Source organism: Eschrichtius robustus, chromosome 19 (genome assembly GCF_028021215.1).
Source record: "Eschrichtius robustus isolate mEscRob2 chromosome 19, mEscRob2.pri, whole genome shotgun sequence".
NCBI classification, from domain to species: Eukaryota; Metazoa; Chordata; class Mammalia; order Artiodactyla; family Eschrichtiidae; genus Eschrichtius; species Eschrichtius robustus.
In genome coordinates this window covers 26,647,460-26,653,406 of record NC_090842.1, presented here as the reverse complement: position 1 = coordinate 26,653,406, position 5,947 = coordinate 26,647,460, and positions in this window count along the sequence as shown.

The following is a 5,947-nucleotide window of genomic DNA, read 5'->3' as shown; positions in this document are numbered from 1 at the left end:
GTGTAGCAAACTCCTATACATTTTAGTGTTTTCTTTGGTCTTTAATGAAACAATGAGCCTTTGCGTATAAATTGGGAATTAGTGGCTGAATGAAATCTGAATATATGAGAAATTTCTGTTTCAACTTCTCAACGTATACAATTGTTATTACCTGTAGAATTGGGACTGGATCTGTGTCCTCAACAGACTTTTAGAAACCTTTCCTATTTGTAACACACTCTAGTAAATGCTGAGAGTCAAACATGAAGGAAACATTTTTTTCTCTTAACATGAGTTGCTAACGCTGTGACAATTATTTCCTGGCCTCAAGGAGCCATGTTACTTAAAACCATGTAATTTAAAGAGATATTAACCTGATGTCTATATTTGAAAAAAACTAATATTTTACTAGATTGCAATGGAATTGGTGTTTATATTTCTCTCTTTTCCCTTCTGTCTCCTATGATCATGTTGTAGTAACACAGAACTGAATATTCAGTCGGTATTGAATCTTATAACACATGACTGAGTGGTTCCTAAGGATTAACCTCGGTCAGTCTTTCCTTTCCTTCTTCTTCTCCTCTGCTCATCTGTAGATCCTAGTTTGACCAAGTTTTAAACCATTGTGTAAGGAGAATCTTTTTTTTCAAACACTTTTATATAAATTAAAAAATTCTGAATATATAGAGCTATTTTTTTTCAGTACCTGCGAGGTAGCAAGAGTATCACCTTCCTCCTGTACTTCCTCTGTCCAGGTCCCAAAGTCACCTTCACATGGTCTGCAAAGAGGACAGAGTCAAGAACTGTTATGTTTACATTGCAATTTCACCGAGGATAGAAAGTGGACCATGAGACTGCCAAGGAAATCCGGCATTTTTCCCGATTTTCCTGGCCAGAAGTTAAGGTGAGTAAAGAAAATTATATTGTTACCCAATTTCCTACAAAGCCTAATTTAAGTTCTTACATAATATACATTATATGTTGATTTTCTGGAATATGTTGAAAAGTCACTTGTTTTCACAGATGAAAATAACAAGATAGGCTTTGTAAGTACAAAAACTTTTCTATTTTTATGAAAGAAATGGAAATGAAGAACTTTATTCTTTAATTATGGTGATTGATTAATAACAATAGGTTGAGATTCATAGTGTAACATAGATAAATCCCACCAATCCAATTAGTAAAATGAAGTATTTCTTTTCGACAAAGCATTAAAGATTTTAGGAAGTTTGTTTAAAATGCTTTGAAGGTATCATTCATTTAGCATAGCGTTATATTCATTATTAGTAAGATATAAATGCTTAATAGAACTGCCCTCCCATTGTGTATGGTTGATAATACATTGTAAGGCAGAGTCCTTCACTTAATCCTATACTAATGCAAGATTTGTATAATGAGAATTGGTGAGATTTGAGGTGACTACAGTGAATCTCTAGTTCTACTTCCACCCCATCTCTCTTTTTTTTAAAGTGATTGAGCAATATATGTATATCTGCAGAGATATTGACAAAATGAAGACTATCTAATGCCAGTGAAGCAATAGTAATAATACTAAAAAAGTGGTGTAAATAATGAAAAATAAATATCTAAAGCAAAACATTACTGGGTTTCTAACAGATCTTTAAGATTTTTCTCCGTTTTGATAACTTTTAGTTGGATAGTTTAAAAATCTATAGACATGGGAAGATTTCAGATTGATAAGTGGTCTGCTCATCTGACCACTGAACAGTATCATAGGTGAGGTAACACAGGCTTGAAATTCTCATGGGCCAGTGTTCATAATCTGACCCTCTTACTTGGGCATTTGATTTAATCATTCTGAGATGAATTACCACAAAAGAATATAAATTTTGCAGAATTTTTGTAAGTATTACAAAAAATTGAGGTCTTAAGCCAGCCTTTTAAAAGACATTTTTCCAACGTGCATATCCTATTGTTGTATGGTACTTTTCTTAGTGTGTGCATTTTTATTGATCACTGATCGTTGATAATATAGGTATTATGTTAAATTGATATGGTATAAATTCTTAAATTTTAAATAAAGCTATTATATACTAACAAGGCTATATTTATAAACTTTATTGGGATAGTGGTTATATTTTCTTATCAAATCAAACAAAAATACTGCTTAATAGCAACTTAATAGCTTGAACCATGATCTCATCATATTCCGTAAACATTGCTTTCTCTTTAGCTACTGTTAAAAACATGATGGTCTGCGTTATATAGTATTTGTATTACTTTGTAAGGGGAGAGATAATGATAAAGACCATTATCACGATTACCACTGGAAAGACTGATCTAAAAAAAAGAAAAAAATAAGGAAAAAATATTCTCATTACCGAGAATGTAAAAAGGACATAACAAAATTATAATAAGAGACAATAATGAATAATTTGATACCACCATAGTTTTAAATTTAGGAAATAAATGAATTCTTTGAAAACCATAACTTGATGCCAAAACTGACACAAAAATAAATTGAAGAACATCTCAAGAATTGAATATGAAATTAAAAACTTTCCCACAAGGTAAGTACAAGTCCAGTTGGTAGTATATCCACACAGAAACAGAAAAACATTATAGTGCAAAAACAAAGAGGACCTAAATTAAATGGAATGCTATACCACATTCATGGATCTGAAATTCAGAATTTTTAAGGTATCAGTTTTCCCCAAATTGCTCTATAAATCAGTGCAATCTCAGTCAAAATTCCAAAAGGATTCTTTGTTATTGTTGAAACTAAATTTTCATATAAATTTTATTATCAGATTTTCAAAAGACCAAAATAGTAAAAAAAAATAAAAGCTATCATAAAGAAGCTTGAAGATTTACACTACCACGTATTAAGACTTACTGTAATGTTACAGTTATTAAGAAAGTGCAATATTGGTGAAAAGATAGATGAAGAGAATATTGAAGTATAATAAAGGGTCAGAAATAGAGTCACATATGGTCATCTCATTTAGAATAAAGTTGCCTTTGCAGTCCAGAATGATATGATTATTTATAAATGGTATTTGGTTAATTAGAAAGCCATGTAACATAATATTCAGTAGGTACTTTGTTTCCAAATTACCACAAATTTGTGGCTTAAAACAACATAAACTTATTATCTTATGGTTCTGGATATCAGAAGTTAGAAATAAGTGAGAAATTATCACCTAAAAAATCATATCTTTGAAATTAGAAGTTGGAATTCTTAGAAATAAAAGAATGTGTGAGGAGATTGGTTCAAGATGGCGGAGTAGAAGGACGTGCTCTCACTCCCTCTTGTGAGAACACCAGAATCACAACTAACTGCTGAACAGTCATTGACAGGAAGACACTGGAACTCACCAAAAATATACCCCGCATCCAAAGACAAAAGAGAAGCTGCAGTGAGACAGTAGGAGGGGCGCAATCACAATAAAATCAAATCCCATAACTGCTAGGTGGGTGACTCACAAACTAGAGAACAACTATACCACAGAAGTCCACCCACTGCAGTGAAGGTTCTCAGCCCCACGTCAGGCTTCCCAACCTGGGGGTCTGGCTAGGACCAGATTCTAGGACCAGTTCTTCAGGAGGAAGAATTCCTAGAGAATCAGACCTTGAAGGCTAGTGGGATTTGATTGCAGGACTTTGACAGGACTGGGGGAAACAGAGACTCCACTCTTGGAGGGCACATGCAAAGTAGTGTGCACGTCAGGACCCAGGGGGAAGGAGCAGTGACCCCATAGGAGACTGAACCATACCTACCTGCTAGTGTTGGAGTGTCTCGTGCAGAGGCGGGGGGTGGCTGTGGCTCACCAAGGGACAGGGACACTGGCAACAGAAGTTCTGGGAAGTACTCCTTGGCATGAGCCCTCCCGGAGTCCGCCATTAGCCCCACCAAAGAGCCTGTAGCCTCCAGTGCTGGGTTGCCTCAGGCCAAACAACCAACAGAAAGGGAACTCAGCCCAACCCATCAGCAGACAAGCAGATTAAAGTTTTACTGAGCTCTGCCCACCAGAGCAACACCCAGCTCTACCCACCACCAGCCCGCCCCCATCAGGAAGCTTGCACAAGCCTCTTAGATAGCCTCATGCACCAGAGGGCAGACAGCAGAAGCAAGAAGAACTACAATCCTGCAGCCTGTGGAACAAAAACCACATTCACAGAAAGATAGACAAGATGAAAAGGCAGAGGGCTATGTACCAGATGAAGGCACAAGATAAAACCCCAGAAAAACAACTAAATGAAGTGGAGATAGGCAACCTTCCAGAAAAAGAATTCAGAATAATGAAGATGATCCAGGACCTCAAAAAAAGAATGGAGGCAAAGATTTAGAAGATGCAAGAAATGTTTAACAAAGACCTAGAAGAATTAAAGAACAAACAAACAGAGATGAACAATACAATAACTGAAATGAAAACTACACTAGAAGGAATCAATAGCAGAATAACTGAGGCAGAAGAACGGATAAGTGACCTGCAAGACAGAATGGTAGAATTCACTGTCATGGAACAGAATAAAGAAAAAAGAAAAGAAATGAAGACAGTCTAAGAGACCTCTGGGACAACATTAAACACACCAACATTCGCATTATAGGGGTCCCAGAAGGAGAAGAGAGAGAGAAAGGACCAGAGAAAATATTTGAAGAGATTATAGTCAAAAACTTCCCTAACATGGGAAAGGAAATAGCCACCCAAGTCCAGGAAGCTCAGAGAGTCCCATACCAGATAAACCCAAGGAGAAACATGCTGAAACACATAGTAATCAAATTGACAAAAATTAAAGACAAAGAAAAATTATTAAAAGCAACAAGGGAAAAATGACAAATAACATACAAGGGAACTCCCATGAGGTTAACAGCTGATTTCTCAGCAGAAACTCTACAAGCCAGAAGGGAGTGGCATGATATATTTAAAGTGATCAAAGGGAAGAAACTACAACCAAGATTACTCTACCCGGCAAGGATCTCATTCAGATTCGATGGAGAAATCAAAAGCTTTACAGACAAGCAAAAGCTAAGAGAATTCAGCACCACCAAACCAGCTCTACAACAAATGCTAAAGGAACTTCTCTAAGTGGGAAACACAAGAGAAGAAAAGGACCTACAAAAACAAACCCAAAACAAGAAAATGGTAATAGGAACATACATATCAATAATGACCTTAAATGTGAATAGATTAAATGCTCCAACCAAAAGACACAGGCTCGCTGAATGGATACAAAAACAAGACCCATATATACGCTGTCTACAAGAGACCCACTTCAGACATAGGGACACATACAGACCGAAAGTGAGGGGATGGAAAAAGATATTCCATGCAAATGGAAATCAAAAGAAAGCTGGAGTAGCAGTACTCATATCAGATAAAATAGACTTTAAAATAAAGAATGTTACAAGAGACAAGGAAGGATACTACATAATGATCAAGGGATCAATCCAAGATGAAGATATAACAATTAAAAATATATATGCACCCAACATAGGAGCATCTCAATACATAAGGCAAATGCTAACAGCTATAAAAGAGGAAATCGACAGTAACACAATAATAGTGGGGGACTTTAACACCTCACTTACACCAATGGACAGATCATCCAGACAGAAAATTAATAAGGAAACGCAAGCTTTAAATGACATAAGGCCAGATAGATTTAGTTGATATTTATAGGACATTCCATCCGAAAACAGCAGATTACACTTTCTTCTCAAGTGTGCATGGAACATTCTCCAGGATAGATCACATCTTGTGTCACAAATCAAGCCTCGGTAAATTTAAGAAAATTGAAATCATATCAATCATCTTTTCCGACCACAATGCTGTGAGATTAGAAATCAATTACAGGGAAAAAAATGTAAAAAACACAAATGCATGGAGGCTAAACAATACGTTACTAAATAACCAAGAGATCACTGAAGAAATCAAAGAGGAAATAAAAAAATACCTAGAAACAAATGACAATGAAAACACGACGATCAAAAACCTATGGGATG